This window comes from Phascolarctos cinereus, unplaced genomic scaffold (assembly GCF_003287225.1).
Source record: "Phascolarctos cinereus isolate Bilbo 61053 unplaced genomic scaffold, phaCin_HiC Scaffold_5;HRSCAF=322, whole genome shotgun sequence".
Taxonomy (NCBI): domain Eukaryota; kingdom Metazoa; phylum Chordata; class Mammalia; order Diprotodontia; family Phascolarctidae; genus Phascolarctos; species Phascolarctos cinereus.
Genome location: NW_027555958.1, coordinates 372,515,353 through 372,541,190, shown reverse-complemented (window position 1 = coordinate 372,541,190; position 25,838 = coordinate 372,515,353).

The window sequence follows — 25,838 nt, the reverse complement described above, 5'->3', positions numbered from 1 at the left end:
ACATAATTCTATTTCACACTTAATAGACTACAGTATAGTGTAAAGATAACTTTTTACATGCACTGGGGAACCAAAAAATTCATGTGACTCTGTTTGTTGAGACAGTGGTTTTATTATAGTGGTCTGGAACTGAAACTGCAATATCTTGGAGGTATGCCTATATCTCAGAGCTGAGGATCCAAGCTGAGGGAAGTCATGAGAAAAGGCTAACTCTTTCCTCAACTTCTCAATCTGATGCCTATCCACAGAACTATAATTTAATCTGTAGTTTTATTACCCAAATGTTTCCAGTAACCTAAATTTTGCCTCAATCACAAAGAAGCTGGCGATTAACTAGAGATAGATTTAAATATAAAGTTAGGTAGGGAGCCTATGCTTAAGTATAAGGAATTTTCCTAAGAGCAATTGTGATTGAACTCAGAACTTTTCATCTAAAATAAATTCACTAAAACTAAAGAGGAGGAAATGAAATGTACCTTAGGATTCATTATATTACCTACTATGATTAAAATGCGCTAATTATTATAACTGGGTATTACATTTACAAGATATAATAAAAACAGTTGGCACAAAACATTCTTCTCAAACCAGATAATATCTCCCACCATACTTATATAAAGTTTAGGGGAAAGTGGGTTTGATCTTAGAGATCATGTGTGGCAAAGGACAGCAATTCATAATTCTTAGAAATCCTTCTTGTGGACCCACACAATGTTACTTTTAAGTATGATACAGCTTTCTGCTGGCCTCTCCACATTTCTGAAACTAACCTTTCTAGAGGCATCTAGTTTGTTCTTGGCTTCCAAAGCAGACACTATTGCAGGGATGCTACTGGGACACTAAGGAGAAGTCTAAATCCTTTAATCTTTAAAATTTCATAAGGTCCTCCCATCCCCAGTGATTCCCCATCAAGGCTCATGGCTGGGATTGTTTCTACTACCCATTGAGCAGATTGTAGAATGAATAACTAGGGTCAATGCTATCTTGTCATTTTATACACAGCTCACAGGTTGTGATTGAATTTCCTCAGCCAATCCCAACACATCTCTTCTGGAGTGTCACTCCATTTCATCCAATGAATTTCAAGAATTCCTCACACATAGTTGATTGTCCTGGATCACTTGATTTAATAATTGTTCTCACCTGGTTAGCATGTTAAGGCACCTTTTAGTTATTTCAGTGGGATAGAGTGATTGAGTGGTTGATTCAATCAAAGTGGCTAGACTTTATTTACATCTAGTTCATACTTTTGATTGTTTGATTAAAGTTCAGAATTTGGGTTACTCCCCCCACACCTATAATAAAATGAATGGATGAAATGAGTGAAAATAATTTAAGTGCCTACTGTGTGCCAGATGCTGTGCTTGGTGCTGAGGATAAAAATACAAAAAGAAAAATAGTCTTTGCCTTCAAGGAACTTACAGTCTATCAAGAGAAGGCAATAAATATATTGGAGAAGACACAGGAATGTTTAGTGGAGTCATTGAGAGATTTTTATTTCAAAGAATAGTTGTATTGCTTTGATTACTATTACCAAAGAAATAGAAAGTGTGGGGAAGATGGGAAATAGATGAAGAAAAGTGTTCCAGGTAATAGCAGGCATGAAGATGGCTAGAGAGCAGCTGCATGGTGGGGCTGTGTTGGTTAGTTATGGAGAACACTCACCAATCAGAATTCATAGCCCCAAATGACAATTGTCTGAGGCAGAAGACAATATGTAAAGACGGCCAGGCAATAGTAGTGGAGGGAGTTTCTGCACCAGGAGTTCCCTATGTGGATGAAATCATGAATACTTGGCATTGTGTTTGAGAGGCTGAAGCAAGCATGGCATTTCCAGTACATCTTTGAGAATCAAAGAGAAGACTGAGTTGCCACCAAGAAGAGAGGAAAATCACTGGACCTACAAGTATCTCAGAGCAGAGAACCCAAGCTGAGGGAAGTCAAATTAAACTCATCATGCTTCTATAGGGCTTACACAGCCCTCCAAGATAGGGAACATAAGCATCAGCATTATTACCCAAAGAAGAGGGGATGTAGACTCAAAGAGCAAGTGTAAGCACTTTGTCCAGCACCCCAGGGCTAGCAGTGCTAGATCTTGAGACCTGAACTCAGATCTTCTAATTCCAGGACCAAGGCCTTTCCCCTCTGTCACAAGTGCAAATGAGTAGACTTTTCATGAAGCAAATGGAAATAAAAACCATTGTGGAAAGCAGACTTCCATTGGTCAGTATCTGTTTAAGGTTGCCAAGGAAAAACAGCCCTTCCAGTCTGTATATGTGTGTGTGCCCACACATTAAGAAGCATGTATGGGAAGACCTTTGAAATTCCCATTTAACATATCCTTTTCTTATGTGGGCAAATACAGTGCAAGTATGGTTAGACAGCTTCTTGTAGATCTTTAGGGAGCAGAGCAAGAGGTAAATGCATGTGAAACTGCTAATTGGTTGCACCATTCTCTCAATTAGCTCCTCCTATTTTTATCTCACTAATTGTTGGTCCCTTTGGAGGGGCCAAGGAGATGTGCAAGCTGAGCAATCTGTTCCTCTCTGAATCTATATCTCACCTCTAGAAATGTTGGGAGAGAGGACACACAGTGTGATTGGTCACAGAAGCTTCTGTCCCCACCCACGTCCCCTGGTGATGGCACCAGGATCTTGTACATCCCTGGGCATGGTCCTGGGACTCTGAATTCAGCCCTGTCTATCTATAGATGATAGGTATTTCCATCGGGAGTGAAACAACATTTCTAACGCACAGCTATGAAAATGATAGTAGTTCACATTCATATAGTGCTTTGAGTTTTATAAATCACTTTACTCCTGACAATCTTATAAGAAAGGTAGCATAAGTATTATCTCCAATATATAACCAGAGAGGAAATTCAAAGAACAGGAATAAAAGATGTCATCCAAGAGTTGTGTGATAAAGTGAGAAGATGAGCTGGCTATGTGGCTAGAGCCAAAGATGACAGGTGGACAGCCAGATGTCAAAAGAAATCAAGGAAGGCCTCCAGCCTTTTAGGTGGACCTCCATGCCAAACTTAAGGAAGGATATGGACAAAAGTCCCCCTCCCTGAATGGGTGGTCAGCGATAGGTAGTGATTTTTAGGCTCGGAATTTCTGAATTGATGAGATCACAGATCCATTTGGGTACAAATGAAGAGGCTGACAAGGTTAAATGCCTGGGCCATGGTCCTGGCTCTTCATGAGAAAGTCCAGGTCTCAAGCTACTACACCAGACTGATTCCTAAGTTTTGGAGCAACGTATCCTCAATCCAGGTCCAGCACTCTGATGGGGAAACTGAGGCTGAGAGAGGCTGGAAGACTTGGATGTTATCATATTGCTTGCTTTGTACAGAAGACTGATTGGTGACTTAAATCTGGATCTTTCGACTCCTAGTCCAGTGTTCTGGTCATTTACATCACTTCTATGCTCAAGCCCTGCTACGGGCCTCACCTCTTCCATGGATTTCCATTGGCTAAGGTAGTAAATGCAGATGCCTTAGCTTGTTGGAGCCCACCCTCTGAGATTCCCCCCCCCATGCCTAATAGGAGCCGAATACTAATTGTGATCGACATAGCTGGCATTTCTATAGCTTTAAGATTTGCAAAGCACTTTACATAAATTATCTCATTTGGTAATGGCCTAAGGGCATTTCTTTCCCCATCCCCATTTTCCTTTTCAGAAACTGCTAGAAGTGGCCTACAGCCAGCACAAATCACCGGCAGTGGTGTAATTAGAAGGATCCCACCTGTGGCAGGAGCTGTGACTGATCTTTTTATTCCTCCTCCCTGTGGGTTTTCCTGTGAAGTGCCATGCCTCAGATTCTGTTTTGGACAGTGGTTCTAGTGGCAAGTAAACCTTCTTTAAGAGGATGGACACTTTTTGTTCTGTGAAGTTTGGATTCAGTCAAAGCACCACACTTAAGGACCTACAGGGCCACCTGAGGCCTCAAGGCCGCATGTTCCCCACCCCTGCTCTAGGAACAAATTATATCAGGAGCTTCCTCTTAGCTACAGTCTTCCAGGGACTGCCTGGACTCTGGCTGATCTGTCTATTTCTGCCCAGGATGCTGCTATCCTTTGAGTCACCCAGGTTCTCAACACAGAAGTCATCCTCAATTCTCCCCTCTCTCTCAACCCTGGTATCCATCTACAATAACTTCCCAAATATTCCTGATTCTGCCCCACCTGCGCTAGCTCCTATTTCTTGAATCTGTTACCTTTGCTTCACTCACACAGGCCATGACGTAGTTTATGCCCTTACCACCCCTGCCTGAATTATTACAAAAGCTCCCTAAATGGTCTCCTTGCCTCAAGTCCATTCTACGTAGAGATGCCAAATTGATATCCCTCAAACACAAGTCCAACCATGCCATTCCCCTGCTCAAGAAGCTTCAATGGCTGTCTATTGCTCTTGGATAAATTATAATCTCTTCAGTCAGCTTTTAAAGCTCTTCCCAGTCTGGCTCCAAATGATCTTTTGAGTTCTGTTTCATATTACTATCCCTCACAAGCTCCGTTCCAGCCAAACGGGTGTAATTTGCTGCTCCCCCAGTGGTATTCTACCTCTGCCCTCTTTGCTTTTGTACGGACTGCATTCCATGCCTGGAACACTCTCTCTCCACCTCCCTACCTTCTGTCATACCTAGTTTCCTTCAAGACAGCTCGTGCTTCCTGCTTTTTCTGATTTCCCCAGTTGTTACTGCTCTTGCCCACCATGAAATTACTTGTTATTACTGTGAGACCTCAGGCAAATCACTCAACTGCCTTAGGAGACAGAATCAAGGGACCTGAAGTCAGAAAGATTGATCTTTCTGAATTTGAATGTGGCATCAGACACTTACTAGCTGTGTGACCCTGGGCAAGTCACTTCACCCTGTTTGCCTCAGTTTCCTCCTCTATAAAATGAGCTGGAGAATGAAATGCCAAATTATTCCAGTATCTCTGCCAAGAAAATCCCACATGGGGTCACCAAGAATTAGATTTTACTGAAAAATGAGTGAACAACAAGTGAGCTTAGAGATTTACCAAGTAGCACCAGAGCTTTTTCATTCCTAGGAAACAGGACCACCGATTTAGTGTTGGAAAGCACCATAAATTTACTTAAAGAGTTCCCTTTTGTTTTCTTCATGCTTTTAATTAAATATTGTGAATATCCTGCTTGCAAATGAAGAGGCAATGTCAATACTGAGCAGTGTCATGCAGACAGAGATTTTCCCCTGACATTGTGATGTAGTGCACAGAGCTGGCCTAAAAACCAGAAAGTACTGGGTTCAAGTCCTGCTCTCTGCCACATTCTAGTTGTGTGACCCTGGACAAGTCAGTGATTTAGACAACTCTCTTAGGTTATTGAGATGATGTTTTCCAGCATTGGTAGAGGGAGTTTTCTCATCCTGGACTTCAGCTTCCCAGTGAAATCCCATGCCAGTCCCTATCTCTTTTTTCTATCCTAATTGAGACATATAAACTAAAAAACAAACAAACAACAACAAAAAAAAAAACATGGTGAGTGGAGGGGGACCCTTTCCTGAAAGAGCCCTCTAGCCTTTGTTGTATGAGTGTAAGTTCACACTGTCTGAGAGCAGTAGTTGAATTGGGAAGGGGTCTGGGGGTGCACTCTGGACATATCAGCATATTGGTAGAAGAGTAGGACAATGAAATGAGTAAATGTCATAAAAGGGCTGAGATTTAGAAAGTTGGAAGTAGGTACAAGGTCAATTCTCTGACATTTCCTGGTCTGTTTCCTAATCTTTTTGACACTCACTCTGGCAGCCAATTTGCTCACTTGCCCCACTTCTTGCAAGATATTTCTCACTTGCCTTTCTCTTCTCTCTCTCTCTCTCTCTCTCTTCTCTCTCTCTCTCTCTCTCTCTCTCTCTCTCTCTCTTTTTTTTTTTTGCCCAGGCAATGGGGTTAAGTGACTTGCCCACCATCACACAAGTAGTAAATGTTATGTGCCTGAGGTAGAATTTGAACCCAGGTCCTCCTGACTCCAAGGCTGGAGCTCTATCCACCGCACTGCCTAGTGGCCCCCATTTCTCTTTTCTCTCGACACTCTGGTACCCCCTCAACCTGGATCTTCAAGCTAAACTAGTTCTCCCAACTTGGATCCCTACTCTCTGTTCTAAGGAGTAATTGCTCTCTTCCCACCTGGGGACTTGTCCAGTTACCCTGAAGTGCACGACTTTATGCTGGTCCTTAAGCACACTCTGTTTCCCTCCATCCTCAGTTCAATTCAACAAACATGTAGCTGGTATGTGAACACACTGTGCTCTAGTGCTGAGGATATGATGAAAGTTTTTAGATGTAAGGATTTCTTTTTCTAATTAAAAAAATTAATTTTTAGAATAAAACAAACATTTCCATAATGTAGCATAATTAAAAAGATAATTAAATATGAAACTGCAAATCTATTATGTACAACTTGCTATTTCTTTAAAATATATAATAAAATTATCATGTAAATTTCTTTTTTTTCCCCCTTTTTTTCTTCACTCTGTGTGCGCATTCAAGGCTTTCTGCAGTCTGGCCCATTGATTTCACACCCTGTGCTTTCTTTTCAATTCAGACATCTTTATTCACTGTATCCCACAACCTGGGTTGTTCCTACCTTTCCAGTCTTCTTCTGAAACAGTCTGCTCAGTTCACATTTTCTTTTTCCCACTTGGTGCTCAAACTCCCTTTTGCAATTTCTCCTTTGCAATAGCTGTTCCCCACACCTGGAATGAACTCCTTTCTCCCCTCTGCTTCCCAGAATGCTGATTACCTTGAAGATTCAACTTTACCAGGGTCAGCTAGGTGGTACAGTGGATAGAGCACCAGCCCTGAAGTCAGGAGGACCTGAGTTTAAATCTGATCTCAGACCAAACACTTGACACTTACTAGCTGTGTGACCCTGGGCAAGTCACTTAACCCCAATTGCCTTTAAAAAAAAAAAGATTCAACTTCACCTTCAAGAGCTACCTCCTATAGGAAGCCTTTCCTGATTCTCCCCATCCTCAAACAATCTTGTATTTCTTTTGCATATATTCTATATCTGCTTATATTTGTATTTGATGTCTTTCCCATTCAAATGTAAGCTTCTTGAAGAAAAAAAAATGCTTTCATCTCTATATCCCTAGCACTTCACATGGGTGCCTAGCACCTGGTGGTTAATTAATAAATGTTTATTGATTAACTGTAACACACTCAACCCACATAATTGCTTGTTGAAATCATTCTCTTCCTTCAAAGCCCCAGTTTCCAGTGCTGCTTTTTCCAGGAAGCCTTCTCTCAGTTTCCTATTTAAAAATTATTCCTTTCTGCTTGTTTTTCTCATTCTTCTCTGTTCCAGTATCTTAAAAGAGAGGTAGAAATCATTTGTTCTAACTCTCATATTTGACAGATAAAGAAATTGAGGCTCAGAGAGGCAGAGTAATTTAAACAAGGTCATTCAAATAGTAAGTAGAAGAGCTGGGGTGTGAACCCAAATCAGTCGAAAAATAAAGTTCTCTTAGGCACCTGGTGGAGCAATAGATAAAGCGCTCTGCTAGAGTTAGGAACATCAGAGTTCAAATCCAGCCTCAGACACTAGCTGTCCATTCTGTTTGCCTCAGTTTCCTACACTATAAAATGGGGATAAAAAAGCACCAGTCTCATAAGGTTGTTGTAAGGATCAAAAGGCACATAGTAGGTGTCATATAAATATTTACTTTCCCTCTTTCCATTAGGCTACTGTCCTTCTACTTAAATTATTAAATTATAACCTCAATCAATCAACAAAGCTTTATTAAATGCCTACTATGTGTCAGGCCCTACACTAAGCTTTGAGTATACAGAGGCAAGGAAAAGCAGCGCCTACCCTCAAGGAGCTTACTTTTGATGAGACAATATCTACAAATTCGTACTTATATGATCATTTGTATACATTATTCCCTCTATTGAGACATGAACTCCCAAAGGGCAGAAAGCCACTTCTTATTTTCTCATTCCCTACAGTGCCTTGCACACAGTAGGGATCTGATAAATGTTGATTGCTTATGGGAATGAATAAGAGACAAAAGAAGAAGACTGAAAATTCAGCAAGAATGGTTTAGATTAGACCCAGAGAAGACCATCCAGACTCTAGCAGCAACTCTGGACTAGAGTGATGTGGTAGGTCTCTTGTTCAACACCCAAACAAATGGAAGTGAATCCCACAGAGAGTCATGTTTTTGGTGAAAAAGAGAAAAATTGAATTGCAACTGGATAGCTATGGAGATAACACCCCACATGGACAGAATAACGGCAGGCCCATCACAGATACCTACTTTAAGTATAGCCTATGAGCAAGGCCAGCAGCGAGACATACAATGCTGCTGGTGATTGGTATGCTAACTGCAAAGGCAAACATTGGACTTATAGGCTAGATTGCCATTGTGTGTTTGTGTGTGTTTGTGCATGCGTGCATGCATGTGTGCACCAATGTAACACTTCTGTTTCTCCTTCCATCCTATTCACAGCTTTGCTTGTGCTAATCATGAGTTTAGAAACACCAACAACTTTAACAATGACCCTCCTTGCCTTCCCCTCACCCTGTCCCCTACAATCCTCACATCCCCTATATCATACCCCAAGAAAATACATAAATCCTGGTTCCTTACAGTACCCAAAGGAAAGAAAGGTCTTGGGCTATCTTCTGCCTCTGTTTTTTTTTCTTTCATGTTAATCGATCCTTGTGATTTTATTCTCCCCACCCCCCACTCCCCATATTGACATGTCTGGTTCATTATCTCCTTTTCTTGCACAGGAGAGAAACAGCAAGCTGTTTTTGCAAGCAATGTAAATCCCACTCCCTGGCTATTCAATTGAGATCAATTTCTGCCTGGGAGAGTGAACATGCCACATCCACGAGCCGTGCAACGTCTGTCAATTGGAATGAAGCTGGCAATCTGTAACACAGCAAACAGCCTATGCGTGTTGTGAGCCCAACAAGCCCCGTTAGGAGCCACTTCCAGGGCTAGCAGTATGGAGGCTTTGGTTGTTTACATGCACCACAGACTGTAGAAATCACTTGCGCAGCTGGAACGGGAAAGTACTTTAAAGCAATGACAACTCTAGTGTCCTCCTCTGGAAACAGATGTTCTCAGGAGCAGCTTCATCTCCTGTCAATATGCAAGAAACGGTTGTTCCTCCTTGCCTGACAGATTGGAGTTAATGGGGAGATGTGTTCGAATGGCAGCTGGATAAGGGTTTCAGTGAGGAGCCCTTCATTGAATACATCTATCTTTCCACATTCTTCCTTCAGAATCCAGACCTGACACAAAGAGGGCCCACATCTGGGCTACAGAGGCTTAACAAGACTCAGTAATCAGTCAGGTGTTGATTAGCACTATGTCATTATTGAACTTGAGTTTCTCAGTAGACTGAGTGGCTTGAGTATCTCAGGGAAGGAGAAGGCTCCAGTAGAAGCCAGTGTATGTCTGCACCATTGGTTTTTTGTTACATCAAAGGTTGAATTTTATTTCATTGAAGGGTGAATGACATTTCTATATATTACCTTAGCTTTGTGATTCACTGGTGGACTGATCCTGGACCAATCACTTTACTAACTTCTCTCTATTTCAATTTCTTTATTAAAAAAAAATGAAGCAGTTAAATTACACGAACCCCAAGGAACCATGTGTATAATTCTTTTGACTTTAAGTGAAGAAATTGGAGGAGGCAGTGTGCTACCATGGAAAGAACACTGAACTTGGAGTCATAGAATCTGAATTCAAATTCCTTCTCTTCCACTGTCACCTGAGATTTATCATTTAACCTCTCTCAGCTTTAGTTTATCTATAAAAGATGTAATTGGACTAACACAATCTCAGGCAGCATTAATAGAAGCACCACATTACATTTAAGTGATAGTGTTACTGGTCAGACTGGACTCAGGGCAATGTGGTCAATTCTGGGTGCCATATTTTTGGAGGGATGCTGACAAGCTAGAGAGCATCAAAGGAAGGAGACCAAGATGGTGAGGGGACTCAAGACTATGCATGCTATATGAAGATTAGTTAAAGAAATATAGGAAGTATTTAAACTGGAGAAGAGAAGATGTAATAAGAAAGAAGATACAAGGCTGTCTTGTGGAAGAGGGATTAGACTCATTTGATTTGGCTCCAGAGTACTTAATTAGGAACAATGGAAGCCACAGGGGAACAGACTTAGGATGCACTAAAAGAAGATCATATTCAGGCTCCCCTTCATTGGAAGCTTTCAAATACAGGCTGGATCAAACTTTAGGAGGATGTTATAAAGGTATTTCTGTTCATCTCTGGGTTGGACTAGATGGATTCTCAGGTCCTCCCCAACTCTGAAACTCCATTATACTGTGAAGCCTACAGTTCAATTGAACATGTATCTTTGGGGATATTTCTCACTTACAAATAGTCCTTTACTATGATAATATTAGCTTGTATTTTTTAAATGCTCTAAAATTTACTTTCTTTATAAAAAACCCTATAGGATAGGCAGTACAAGCATTATTATCCCCATTTTATAGATGAGGAAACAAAAGAACAAAAAATTAAAGTGACTTGCCCATTGTTCTACCCTAGAAAGTGTTACAGCTGGGAACTGAGTTTAAGTCTACAATGTACACATTGTTTAGTTGTTTTTCAGTTGTGTCCGACTCTTTGTGACCCACTCAGGATTTTCTTGGCAAAGATACTGGAGTGGTTTGCCATTTCCTTGTCCAGCTCATTTTGCAGATGAGGAAACTGAGGCAAACAGGGTGAAGTGACTTGCCCAGGATCACAGAGTTGGTAAGTGAATGAAGCCAGATTTGTACTCCCAAAGATAAGTCTTCCTAACCCCAGGCCTGGAGCTCTATCCACTTTCCACTTAGTTGCATTGCATATGACGTAGTAGAAATACCATGAGCTTTGGAATCAAGAGACCTAAGTTCAAATTCCACTTCTGATGTGTATAATCTGTGTGACCTCAATCAAATTATTTAATTTCCCTGGGCCTCAATTTCTTCATCTGTAAAATGGGAGTTGAATTAGATGAGTCTAAGTTCCTGTCTGAGTCTCTGTTTGTGATACTCTGATCCACACTGTCTCTAAGTCATACCCATGTAGTTGATCTCTTGGGCTCTATGATGACGAGTTGTTTGTGAGTAAATGTCAAAGAGGAATGAAAAAGTCTTGTTTGGGAGAGGGGGAATGCAATGACAAGGACCTAGAGCATCCAGGTGCTTAGTTTGGGGAGGCTGGATAATAATGATAGCTAACTTTAAAGGTTGGAAACTGCTTTATAGAAATAATCTTATTTGATTCTCACAACGACCCTGGGAAACAGGTGCTTTTAACCCTACTTCAAAGATGGGAAAAATGAAGTGGAAAAAGATTATGTGTCTTAGCCATTGTCACACAATAATAACGACCAAGGTAGGATCTGAACTCAGGTCTTATTCGTTCCAAGTTGTTAGTGGTGGTGGTCCAAGAGGACCAATGACATTACTAGGGTGATGTCTGGACTTGTGCATGAATTGTATTTAAATGAGGCAGAGCTGCTCACAGTCATCAGCCTCACTTTTTCCTCCAGAGTCATCAGAGTCCAGGGGTAAGACAAAAATCAAGATAACTGGCTATGGCCCAGTAGTTCCAAGCCCAGTATTCTAACTACTACCCTACCAAGCTGCCTGAAGAAAAAACTTTATCCGCTTTGTTAGATTTTTTTTTTTATCTGCTTTGCTAGATAACTCAGACTGTCCCTGGACAAGGATTTAGAAAGCTTGGTTATGGTCAGGATTTTGATGATGACAATTAATAATAATGATAATGATAGCAGCTTTTATATAATGCTTTGAGGTCTTCAAAGCACTTTATAAATACAATCTCATTTTATCCTCACAACCACCCTGGGAGGTAGGTGCTATTATTATCCCCATTTTACAGATGAAGCGACGGAGGCAGAGCACATGTAAGTTGATGAGTTCAGTGTGCACCTCAAGAATATGGCGTGCCACCTGAAATGATAAGGTCCTATTGTCCTGAAAGAATTTACTTGGACAGTCTCCAAGTTAAAGAAAGGCATTTATTGGGGTGATGTACCCAAGTGGGCCAGCTCCCATGCGGAAGAGACAGAGCATAGGCAGTAGGCCCTGATCTCCTAATGGAGCTGAGCAGCCCCTGCTTCCCTAGGAGGCAAAGGTGGTCAGCCAGGTTAAAGGTATGGTTTAGGTACAATTTTATGAAATGGGGGAAGGGGATAAGAGAATGGGAGGAGCAAGCACCCTCCAAAATACCTGCAACATCAGGTTGTCCAAAGGTGCCTTTATCATACAGATAAGCAAAGAGAATAGGAAAGGGGAGCGGAAGAGTTGCTCTGGAATTGGGGTGCTTTGTGAAAGCACATAGGTAAGCTCATGGGGGGGGGAGTTTCAATGTGTAGTTGTCTTTGATAACTTTCGTGTCTGGTCACACCCTGAATCTTATCTCATATCTCATATCCTGCGTCCTTCTTGTTCTACCTGCCTCCAGCACTCTTCTCTATCTCCTCAAAGGGATTTGTCCAGGGTCACACAGCTAGTACACATCCAAGATGATCTTGAACTCAGGTCTTTCTGACTCATTGTCCACCGCTCTATCCACCTAGCTGTCATTTTCAGCCTTAACTAGTAGCAATTCTCCATCTTTCTAGGAGGGAATTTGCTTTAAGCCAGGAAGCTAACACAGAATTCATAGTTAGGATTTTGATGATAATTAATAATAATGATGATGATGACAGCAGCTTTTATATAGTGCTTTGAGATTTGCAAAGCATTTTACCAATACTATCCCAAAAACTATTCCATTGTCCTGCCTGTAATCCTCTGATAGAGGAAAGAGTGTTAATTGTCCATGATGTTACCACTCCCAACTCATTCTTTCAGGCTTTGCTAATACAGAATTTGTGACTTTTTTTTTTCACTATTCCATAAATGTGTTTCTGATGGAATAAAAAGTTCAGAATTTCTTTCCATATTAATTATGAGTATAGTCTATGAGATTGAAGGGAAAATCTGTCTAAAATTACTTCATTGCTTAGAATTTTGAGAGGCAGCCTGGTAATGTGCAGAGAATTGACCTCAGAGTCAGGAAGCCTCAGTTTCAGATTCCACCTTTGACATTTACTGGCTGTGTGGCCCAAGGGCAGGTCACCTCACTTCTAGATGCCCCAGGCAACTTTGTAAGACTTTAAATTGCAGAACAGTTGCAAATTTACTTAGGAAGAGCCTGTTTCCTCAGATGGAGTTTTCCATACTAATGAAATCACTGGTTTAAACAAATAAAAAGGAACTCAGTTTTAAAATATTTGAGCTGGAAAAGTCCTGTGTTATCTTATTGCAGCAGCCCCTGTTTTTACAGGAGAGGTAACTAAGGAGCAAGAAAGAATGATAGAATCATAGCTATACAGGTGGAAGGGACCTTAGAGGACATTCAACCAACCTTCTTATTTTACAGAAAAGGAAACTGAGAACTTGACTTGTGAAGGGATTAGCAGGGGCAGTGGATGGCATGGTCTAAATACAATGAGCACAGACCATCCCATTTCCTTTGCTTGCTAGCCTTATTGATGGGGTTGGGATCCTGACCCCAGAAAGGAAGCCAGAGAGGCTAGGAAGTGGCGAAGAGAAGGGAAAGCATTCCAGATGTAGAGGAGCCTATGAAAAGATACTAAGTAGGGCGAGATGCAATGTCTTCTTCAGGGAATTGGTAAGAGGCCAGTGTGCCTGGATTATAGTGTATGTGAAGGGAGAGTCAAGTATAAGATAACTGGAAAGATAAGGAGGGCCCAAGTAGTGAAGGGCTTTAAGAGCCAAATGGGAGATTCTATATTTGATTCTCCAGGTAACAGGGAAACAGTGGAGTTTACTATTGAGTAGGGTAATGACATTGTCTGACCTCCAAGTTATCCTGTATATATTTTGTTTATACATATATATTATATATAATATATATTTATAATATGTGTGTATATATAATATATATAATATATGTGTATATATAATATATATGTGTGTGTATATATATATATGTATGTGTGTGTGATATACACACACACACACACACACACACACACACACACACACACACACACACACACACACATATATATATTTGCTTGCTATCCCTCCCATTAGATTGTTAGCTCCTTGAGAGCAGGGATTGTTTTAACCTTTCTTTATATCTTAGCACTTAGCACTTAGCACATTTCTAAGTGCTTAATGAATGAATCTGTGCTAATTTGATTTGTTGAAATGGTCAGACCTTTGCTTTAGTAAGATCACTTTGTTATCTGAGTGAAGGATGGATTGAAGTGGGGAGAGAGGAGGCAAGGAGAAGAACCAATGAGATATTGCAGTAGTCCATGTGAGAGGTAACAAGGGCCTGTACCAGGCTAGCAGTAATGTGAAAGGGGACAAAAGGTGACCATAAGAGATGTTGGAAAGGCAGAATTGTCAGGATTTTGCAACAGGTTGGATATGGGGCAGCCAAGAGTGAGGAGTTAAGAATGACACCTAGGTTGTCATCTTGGGTGACTGGGAGCATGGCAGTATCCTCAAAAATACTAAGAAAGTTTGGAAGGTGGGACCGTTTGGAGGGAAAGATAATGAGTTCTGAGTTTAAGATGCTATAGGACATTTAATTTCAAATGTTGTTTCTGCAGCTTCCTACTTGAATTAGCTTTGGCATGTCACTGAACCCTGAACCTTAGTTTTCTCATCCATAAAAACAGAGAGTTGGATTGGTTAACCCTAAGGCCTTTTCTAGCTCTAGACTCCTTGATCCTAGGAAAGCATAGGATGCATCCTGAATTAAGGGCAGAAGTCCATTCAAAAACTTGAAAAATTTTTATTTATTTATTTTTTGCTAAGGCAATTGGGGTTAAGTGACTTGCCCAGGGTCACACAGCTAGTAAGTGGCAAGTATTTGCTCTGAGGCCAGATTTGAACTCAGGTCCTCCTGACTTCAGGACCAGTGCTCTATCCACTGCGCCACCTCACTGCCCCAGAAACTTGGAATGTTAAACAACATGCCTTGCACAAAGTAGACACAAAAAACATTTGCTAAATTTCAGTTATTATTAATGATAACATGGCTTGCTCAAGGTCATATAATTTCTTAGTGGAGATAGGATGAGAATACAAATAGAGGGAAATTTCATTAAATTACTCCATTTTGCAATTAGTACTTATTATTTTAGAATATACACTTTGCTTGACAGAAATAAAATTATATTTCTTTTTAAAATTCTCATTAATTTTAACCTTTTATGAAGTCAGACTTCACCCCCAACCTTTACCCCACCAGTAATTCAAAACAGTGAGCATTTACTATAGTAGCAAAGTTGCTGTAAGGGAATGCATTAAACTCATGATGTATTTACTCTCAGGGCTAAAAAAGAACTTCATACATACGAGTCATTTAAGGGACCAAATTGTAATTGGAGCATTTTCCAGTTGAGAAGGAGAAAATAGAGTCCCTGCATCTTGCAGGAATGTCATTTCCAATGATGATACCCCTTTCTGTCCTCTATCCAATTGCAAACCCTGGTACAACAGACCAGGAATGGGTTAAAGGCTGCATTTGTCCTCCATGGGTTTTGTTTTCTCAGAGTTTTCCTCACTGCTATAAATATTTCAACTTGGCTTTTATGTAAATGTACTAGGGAAGGCAGGACAGAAAGATTTATTTGTAAGCTTTAGGGGAAAAAATGAGGAATCTGAAACTGAGTGTTTATTGAAAATAAATGGATATGGAATGCAGAATAGAGGCCAAAGGAGGAATGAATATTTCGTCTTAAGTAACACAAAAACAATTTCCCTATGGAACCCAGGGAAGTTGCAGGGAGCTATTCCAGCAAGCATAGACTTGGTCCCCTACATCCTAAGACTGTACAGAGGTCATAAGGTGTAGCTCGGGGCATTTTCCAAGACTTCCAGAGATGACTCGCAGAGTGATTACTGGACTGAGGGTCAAGAGACCTAGGGTATGACTTGGCATTGTAAATTTACCCTCTCTGGGTCTTAATTTTCATAGGAACAGCATGGGGAGAATCATCCCAGATACCCATGCCCAACCCCTATTTTCCAGGGAGAATAATTCAAATAAAATTAAGTAAAGGGAACTTCTCAACTTAAAAAAATAGTAATACTAATGCCTTTTTGTTTGCTTTTTTAGGGAGTGTCTCCTCACTTCATCCAGACTGGAAGTGCAGGATCCAATCAAGAATCCAATTCCATTATTGATCAGCCTGGGAGCTTTGACCCACTCCCTCTCTGCTCTGGATCTGATGGGCCGTTACTCCCAGGTACTCACCATATTGGTACCCAAAGTAGTGCAGACATACATTTGGCTTAGTCCATTACAACTGAGAACTCTTGAACTCAAGCAATCTGGCCCCTTCTGCCTCATCAGTAGCAAGAATTACAGGCATGCACGATCCTACCTTGCCCTGCCTTTTGATTGAATATCCATCTTTTCCCGAATTATTGACCTTTTCTGTTTAAACACTTTCCTGTAACAAAGAAACACAGTTAAGCAAAATGAGTTGACATGGCACTGTATCTGACAGAGTAAGTGGCAGTCTGCACCTGTACTTTCCCCTCCCTTCTCTACTGGAAGGAGAGAGGTGTGTTTCTTCATCTGCTCTCTTTTGTGTTAGGGGGCAGGGCTCATACTACTAATCTTTGAGATTGTCACTCTATTGAATCTCTTGAGTTTGAAAAATAGAGCAGGTCTTTTCCTGGGGAGAAAGATTTCTTTCCAGTGGAAATTCAAATACATGCTATTCCCTTACGAGGTTCCTCTAAGATCCCATTATTAATTGAGGTTTCAAAGAAGTAGATTGTTATTTTTGTATAATAAGTGGCATGTGTACAATATATAATAATCATTAACCATGATGATAAGGATAATGTAATTGAAAAAAAAAGAATTAGACTGGGAGTGAAGAGACTGACTCTAGACCTGACTCTTAACAATAATTATGTGACCTTGGGTAAGTCACTTAACTAATCAATCAGTTAATCAATCAACAAGCATTTTGTAAGTGCCAAATTTGTGTTTGGCATCAGGCTAGCTGTTAGTGACACAAAGACAAAAATAAAATAGTCCTTGTCTCCTAGGATCTTACAGTTCACTGGGTGAAGGAAATTATCTAAAGCCAGGTCTTGACGAGCGCCTATAATGAATCATGTAATATGGTCTCATTATTTGAATTCTCACTGCATATTGCCATTGGGCTAGAACCAATTACCATATTTTACATAATTATAATTTTCTATAGTGCAAATTCACATACATGGGACCACTTCACAGGATTCATTATTGGCACTAATTAAGATATACACACATATACACACATGTATATATATATATATATATGTAAATATATACGTAGAAAGAACATATAAAATAAATACAGGGTAATTTGGAAGGGCATTGCTCAGCCAGTGGGGGGATTAGAAAGGCTTTATGCTGAAACTGACTCTTCAGCTGAGTCTTAAAGAAAACGAAGAATGCTAAGACCAGTGTGGCACAATGGAAAAAGCAACCAGTTTGGAGAGAGGCTACACATGCCACTTATCTCCCCTCTAACCTGGAGAAAATCATTTCATCTCTCTTAGCCTCAGTTTTTCCACCTGTAAAAATGAGATTAGACTTGATGTTCATTTCCATTTCCAAATCTATGGCCTTAGGTGGAAGTGAAAGGAGAACTCATTCCTGGCATGGAAGACAATGCAGAAAAAAAAAAAAGGAAAAGGAGTGTCATTTATGAGGAAGAGTAAGAAGAGCAACTTGGTTGTACAACAGTCAGTGAAGAGGAAGGATGTGCATTAAGCCTGGAAAGGTAGGTAGAGCTGAGCTGAGAAGGATTTTAAAGGTCTAACAGTAGTTTATTTATCTTAGAGGCAAGAGGCTGCCACTGGAATTTTCCCAGTAGGGAACTTGTCATAGTCAGAGCTGAAACTTCAGAAAATCAGTTTGGTAGCTATGAAGTCTAGACTTTGGTTTCTTTATCTAGAAAATGTGTGTAGGGCTAGATCATCTGGAGGTCACTGGGTTTAGCCTGGAAGGGACTTTGAAGGCCATGCTACTCAGCCTTTTCCTTTTACCAATGAAGCCCCAAGAGGTAAGTTTGAATTGCCAAAGGCCACACAGCCAGAATTTGAAACCAAGTCCTCCAATTCTAAACCCAGAACTACTGTACCTCATTACCTTCTCATTCTATCAATCTTTTACTTTGTAATGGTTTAAAAGAAAAGTCAGTATAATTTATTAAGGCAGAAAAGAAAATTTCAGGCAAGGTTGCTGTTTGTGTAACAGGCCCTACTCTCCTTGCTCCTAGATAAGCTTAACCCTGGTTCCATGGGCCAAAGACCATGACCTTGCACATGCCTGATGGCCAGAGCTACAGCCAGGGAGGGAGCTCAGTGTCGGCAGAAAGCATGGCTCAGCTTTGCCACACGCCTGAGTTCCTGCTCCCGTAAAGAAACACACAGGCACTATTACAGGAAGTCATTTGGCACTCACCTAGTCTTGAGTCATCCTTCTCATTCTCGTACAAGACCTTCTCCACCAGCCTTTTAATTAAAAAAAAAAAAAGGCCTGGCATTCCATAAATAACATTGTCAGTGACTCAGAAAAAGAAAAGAAACGGTAGAAAAGGGAGAGAAGACTGAACTTTACCCTAACACAGTCTGCTTCCCTCAAATCCTTTCCCCATACATTGCTTAGTACCACCCACACACAAGCAGGGTAATAAGCATGAAAGAGGGCTTTGTGCTGCCCAAATGCCTTGCCAGTGAGTGGGTGGGGTACATTGGGAGAGATGCTACACGTCCCAGAGAACAAAGGATAGTTTGCCTGTCTCCTGAACAAATGTTTTCCCACAACAAGGTTCTCATATTAGAAGGGCAAGGACAGGACCAATGTTTTCTATAAACATCATGGCATTCTGGTTACCTCTGAAACAAGCTTTTATTGAAATTAAACGCATCTGGAATACAAAATAGACACACTAGGGGCAGAGGAAAAGGAAATGGAGGATTGGGCAGGGGGTGGATGGGCACTTCTCATTGTAAAAATATTTTTTTGAGTAGCAAAAGTCCATCTTTTGCACACCAACATTCTTGTGGCGATGCTAGATGGCTGTAGATCAATGGAACATCATGATCTTAGGAGAATCAAAATTGCAGGGGATTTAAAGAGTAACACAATGACCTTTATGGGTGTCAATAGTCCATGGCGTCCTACCAGTTTTGACTTGTATCCAAGGAGCAACACAAAAGACATCACCAAGAGATGGGAAGTAACATAATGCAGGGGAAAGAACACTGGCTTGGGAATCAGAAGGCCTTGATCCAAATTCCTTCTGACATCTAAATGATCTTGGAAAGTTCATTCCCTTCTCTGCACTTCAGTTTACTTAGTTATTGATAGCTTAGAAGATTAGATAATAACAGCTAGAATCTCATTTTAGCCTGACAACAACCCTGGGAAGTGGGTGGTCTTATATTATCCCCATTTTACAGATAAGGAAACTGAAGCACCAGAAATTAAATGATGTCCCCAGGGGCACACAGCTAGTAGGTATCTCAAGTTGGATTTGAACTCAGGTTTCCTGACTCCAGAACTATCACCTCACTACTTCTAGATGAACTCTTAAGTTTCCTTCCAGTTCTGAAGCTATAGACCTAATGAAGTCACAGTGTTGTACAGTAAAATGAAGTGAGCTAGTCATAGAATGAGAATGGAAGGAAATAGTAAATGGACAACCTGAATTAAAAGTACTAGAGGAAGGACCTTTGTACAATGAAGAATTCCTATATGGAAACCCATGAATAAGAGGTGAATAGGAGGAGAAGGACAGGCTGGGTTGCACTTTGCATCAATGGAGGAATATCCACGTGGATCCATTGAAGTGTCAAAGTATAATTATTTCCCATAGTCAACATAATCCAAGAGAATGAATTCTGGAATCTATCCTAAAATTGAAATCTATCTCCTGTCTTTCTTTCTTTCTTTCCTTCCTTCCTTCCTTCCTTTCTTCTTTCCTTCTCCTCTACTCCAGGGTGTATCTCTTTTGCATTCCAGATACATTATTTTCAATAAATACTTAATTGCAGTAGATGACAAGGTGCCATGATTTTGACAGGAGACATTTGTCCTTTCAGTCAGTCAGTTAACAAGCACAGTCCTTGGCCCTCTTTTTCTAGAGTCTTTCTGCTGTGTGATTTGGACAAGTCTTATTATTTTCTTGGGTCCTAGCTTTTTCTATATAGCAATAGGAAGATTAGTCTTTGTCTCACGACCCTTGAAGTGACATAATGAGCCTGAGTCTCCAGGAGCCAGAAACTCCTCCCATAGAGTGAAAGAAACATCTTTTTTTTAACCATTTCAGGTTCCTCTCAGTGATGCTGAGAGGTCCTCAGGAACATTCAGAGAGTCAGTTGATAGGTGTTTTTTGGGCATTTGTCAAACACCACATTCTGTGCTAAGTGCTAGGGATAAAAATACAAGCAAAAAGCTAGTCCCTGCCCTAAAAGAGCTCACATTCTAATAAGGGAGACAGTGAGCAAATGCGTACAAACAAACTGCATACAAGAAAAATCAGAAGTAACTACCAGCGGGAAGAGAGGCCAGAATGAGCATACCCAGCTTCTTAGAGGGGAAAAAAAGAGTCAAAGGCAACAAGCATCGTTAAGCATTGCTAGGTGCCAGGCATTGTGTTAAGTCCTGGAGACACAAATAGGAGCAAAAAGACAGCTCCTGCCCCCAAGGAGCTTAGATTGTAAAGAGCAAAAATAACCTACAAAAGGGGGCTGAAAAGTGCATGGGGATGGGAGGTCAAGTGAGAGTACCTGATTGGGAGACACAGTGTCCACATCCAGGAAGCCAGGAGCAGCAGGATGAAGTTTATCTAGTCTGGGCAGCTCCCCAAAATGCAGGTCCTAGGAGGAACTCACCAATAGGAAAAGGGAGGCCAGCATTGCAGAGGGATGTTCCAGGTTAAAAAGGCCTTTAGAGACAGATTGATGTTCTAGGACAAGGAAGTCCCAGGTTCTGAGGGAAGTTACAGGATGAAGCATCATGGGGGGAAAGTCTAGGAAGTCAGAAGCAGATTTGGGAGGGAATATTGGAAATGCCAGCCTCCTTTGATGAAGCTATGACTTCAGGACATCAGCCTCAAGTTTTTCAATCACTGAATTGCCATCTTTTGACTATCTGCTGTTTTCTTCATCTTCTTCTTCCTCATAACCATCTTCAAATACCTCTAGGTAGGAAAAAAAAAACACCAACATTATTTCCTTAGGCTTTGCACACTGAGCCACTAAGGCAAAGACAAGACTGGTGGTAGACAAGAGAGGTCCAATGTGCAATAGAAAGCAGGCTAGAGTACAGAAAACAGTGGTGGATGCTTTATAATATGACTTTTTAATAAATCCATTATATCTATGATATCAGAAAATTATACTCTCTATGGCATGAAGTGAGAGACATATCTGTCTCTCATTACTTATTCAGTAATATGCATGTGTTAGAAGGAAGACTCAAAACTTGTGGTCGATTGTATGTAACACACAACATACGCAATTTCCAAATGTACTGTGTGTGTGCTCGTATATGCATACATACATACATTACATATGTACATGCATAGCTGTAGAGATAGAGAGAGACACAAAGACAGAGATAGATGGCAGCTAGATGGTGCAGTGGATAGAGTGCCAGGTCTAGAGTCAGGAAGACTCATTTCCCTGAGTTCAAATCTGGCCTTAGACACTTAGTAGCTGTGTGACCCTATGCAAGTCACTTAACCCTATTTACCTCAGTTTCTTCCTCTGTAAAATGAACTGGAGAAGGAAATGACAAACCAGTCCAGTATCTTTGCCAAGAAAGTTTTAAATGGGATCCAAGAGAGTCAGACACAACTACAAAAACTGAACAACAACAACAAAAAATCTTGTTCCAATTTTAACAACTTGCAGGTGACAGAGGTACCTTGTAGATGAATGAAGTAGAATGGAATATTTTTTCCTCCCCATTTCATGGTTCCGGTCTTAGCAGTGAATCACTTGAGGCTGGCAGATATGAAACTTCACTTTACACAACCATCAGTCTATACCTTCCCTTTGAACCACGAATCAGACAAGTATGGCACTAACTGGTAAATGAAGAATAGTCTTGAGTAACCCATTCTTGCACTCACCTGGTCTGTATTAGTCATTTTGGTCACTTCCTTGAGACTCAACCCCAAAAGAGACAATAAGCATTTATTAAGCTATTTATGATGAACAGTATTTTATTGACCTTTTTGGCCACAACAGCTCCTCAGGTGACTGTCTTGATAGAATGGCCCATGGGGATTCCTAAATCTTTTCACCAGTGATAGCTCAAAGCCCATGATGCCATAGCTATAGGTTGAATTCTTTCCCCCAAAATGTATAGCTCATGCTGGCCTACATTGAAACTTGACTGTTATTTTTCTATTTATTCATACTCTTTCCATATTCTTATGTTCTAGACACTATACTAAACTGGGGATACAAAGAAGGCAGATAACATTAATCTTGCTCTCAAAAATCTTGTATTGGGAGAAACAACATACATGGTGAAGTGGTTACCATGGAGGGTCACTATGGTCCAGAAAGTTCCAGGTGGGGGTGATGGGGCCATGGGAAGGAGGTAGATAACAGCCTCTTAGAAGCAATGGCAGAGTTGATTCGGTCATGGTTCATGATTCCAGGACTGAAAGGGAACAGCAAGGCTGTTATTGAGGAGCTTGAATAGGGGGTGGCTGAAGAGGAAAGAGTGAAGTGAAGCATGGCTGCAGTTTTCTGGAAATGGTGTTCAATGGTGTTCCCCTGGAGATTAAGGACCTAGGGTGGAAGTTCTTCTAGGACATGGTTTCTGTTGTGGCTTATGAGGAGAGTTCAAGTGTTATCTCCACTTTAAAGATGAGAAAATGAGGCACAAAATGATCTAGTAACTTTTCCTAGAGTCATGCAACTAAGATGTACCCAAGCTAGAACCAGAAACCCAGACTTCTCACTCCTTCCATTACATTAAACTATCACCTACCATTGACAATGCCTGAAACTCGACTTCTTACTCCTTCCACTACATTGAATTGACAGTGTGATGTATGTTCAGGGGAACCCTTATAGATACCATCTGCTGAGTTTCACTTCCACACTAGGCAAGTTGTTGGGAACTATAATGAGGGATAGGATTCCTAAATGATGAGATAACCAACTGGCATGGTGATTTGTCCCTGTAATCTCTGCTACAGGGAAGCCTGAGGCTGGAGGATATCTTAAACACAAAGGTTCTGAACTGCAGTAGGTGATGTCATTCAGGTGTTTACAGTAAGCCCAGTACCAACAGGAGGAGCCCCTGGCGGGGGGAGCCACCAGGCTGCTTAAGGAAGGGCGAATCAGCCCAGATGAGAACTAGAGCTAATCAGTAGTGGGTTTAGCCTGTGAGTGGGCAATTAATCTCCAGGCTGGACAAGTAAGAGAGACCCAATCCTCCCCAAAAGGAATTGACAAAATGTTTTAAAAGATTTTTAAAAGATTAGAAGTTACTTAAATTTCCTTAATTTAGTCTAATTTGAATTATTAATAAAACTTTATAAAAGATTTTTAAAAGATGAAGCTCCTTTCAGTAAATTTTCATTAATTTAGTCTAATTTGAATTAACATCAATAAAACTTTAAAAAAGATTAGAAGCTCTCCTTTACTTAGTTTTAATTAATTGTCTAATTTTAATTAGATTTCCTGGGAAGTTAATATTGGGAGTGGGTGTCTGGCATGATTTGAGACACAGTTTCGCAAAAAAAAAAAACCCAAACACTTAAAAATAAGTCAAGCAAACATCTTTATAGAAGAAATATTATATCTACAAAGTGAGATCATGTCTGACTACAGGTCTAACTATTACTAAGTTTTGGGCAGAATACATTAACATTTGGACAAGGTAGAATCAGTAAATGTCACTAAATTTCAAAAGCCTTTGACAAAATTCTATATCCAAATCTGTATTTAAAATGAACCATCACCGCAGTAGAATTTTCTTTTATTTTTCATGGATAGAAACCTAATTTAACAATGGGGGAATGGTTAGGATAAATGGATATACTGTAGAATAAGTATTAGTAGGAGGTCTCAGATGTTGGTGCCTATAGTGATATTAAGATACTGTGAATGAGATCCATTAATACGCATTTTTAAGTGCCCTCAAGGTGCCAGAGATTGCTCTAGGCTCTGGAGACACAAAGACAAAAATGAAACTATCCCTGTACTCAAGGAGCTTACATTCTCAGGAACCAGGCAATACTTTTATATATAGGTATACAAAGAGCACATACAAAGAAGATCCAAGGTAATCTCGAAGGGATGGAGCACTGGCAATTGGGGAAACCAGAAAAACCTTCATATAGGAGGGGGTTCTTAAACTGAGTCTTCAAGGAAATGGAATATTCTAAGAGGTAGAAATGAGGAAACATCTCCAGGCATAGGAGGCTGCTTTTGCAAAGGCACAGAGGGAGAGATGGGATGTCATATTTGAAGGAGATTGAGGCCAATGTGGCAAGTAAAAGAGGTTCACAGTGAAACCTCCAGCCTTGCAGATAGCACTAAACTCCAAGCAGTGAGGTGCCTTGATTAGGAAACAGCCTCTGTTAGATGATGCATAAATAGATAGCAAAGGAAGAGGTAAGTGTCAATGTGGGCCAACACGAGCTATATATTTTGCATGTTTTGATTCAACCAGTAGCTATGGAATCATTGGCTTTGAGCTGTCATTAATACCCAGGGAAGGATCCAGGAGTCCTCAGAAGGTTGAGCAATGAGGACAGTCACCCTAGGTGCTGTTGTGTCCCACAAGGTCAACAAAATGTTGAACATCTTCCAGAAGAGCATGATGAACACCACAGGAAATGTTTTCCTGATCCTTTATGAAAATAATAGCTACTGTTTGTTTCATCCTTTTAAAGTTTACAAAATGTTTCATATAATTTCATTGAGTCTTAGAATACTTACTATGGGTATCACCATTCCCATTTTATGGATGAAGAAATGGAGACTCAGAGAGGGTAAGTAACTTGTCCATTGTCACATAGCTCATGTGTATCAGAGGTGGCATTTAAAGCCAGAACATTTAGATTTCAAGTCTAACACTCTATTCCCTATAGAATATTAGTTATTATTATTACAATTATTGTTAATATATTATTAATCAATACATTATTAATATAGTTATTATTAACATTATATGCAATTCTGACCCTGATGGCTTAAGAAAAGCATAGTAGAAACCAGGAAGGTCTAAAATTACTCAGGAAGCAGGGAGAGCAGATGGCTTTATACTAGTGAAAACTAATAATAATTCATAGTTCTAACACACTTAAAGTCAAAGTACCTGCCTTACAACAGGGGGGGGAAGCTGAGTAATAGTTCCATTTGTCAAATGAGAAAACTGGGTCTTAGGAAGGTCGAGGGGCTTACCCATGACTTCATAGTTAGGGGTGGCAGAGCCAAGATTCAAATGTAGGTCTCTTGACTGTGGGCCTAAATGTTCTTTCCACCATATTACACTGCTTCTTTAAAAACAGGACTCTTCGATCTGAAAAAAAAAAAGCTAAGAAGAGATGGACTTGAAAGTTCTTAAACTGTGAAGGGAAAGGACAAAAACAACCCAAGATCACTTACCAAACTTAGAATATGTTCTATTTTTTTTGGGGGGGGCTAGGCAGTGGGGTTAAGTGACTTGCCCAGGGTCACACAGCTAGTAAGTGTTATGTGTCTGAGGCCGGATTTGAACTCAGTTTCTCTTG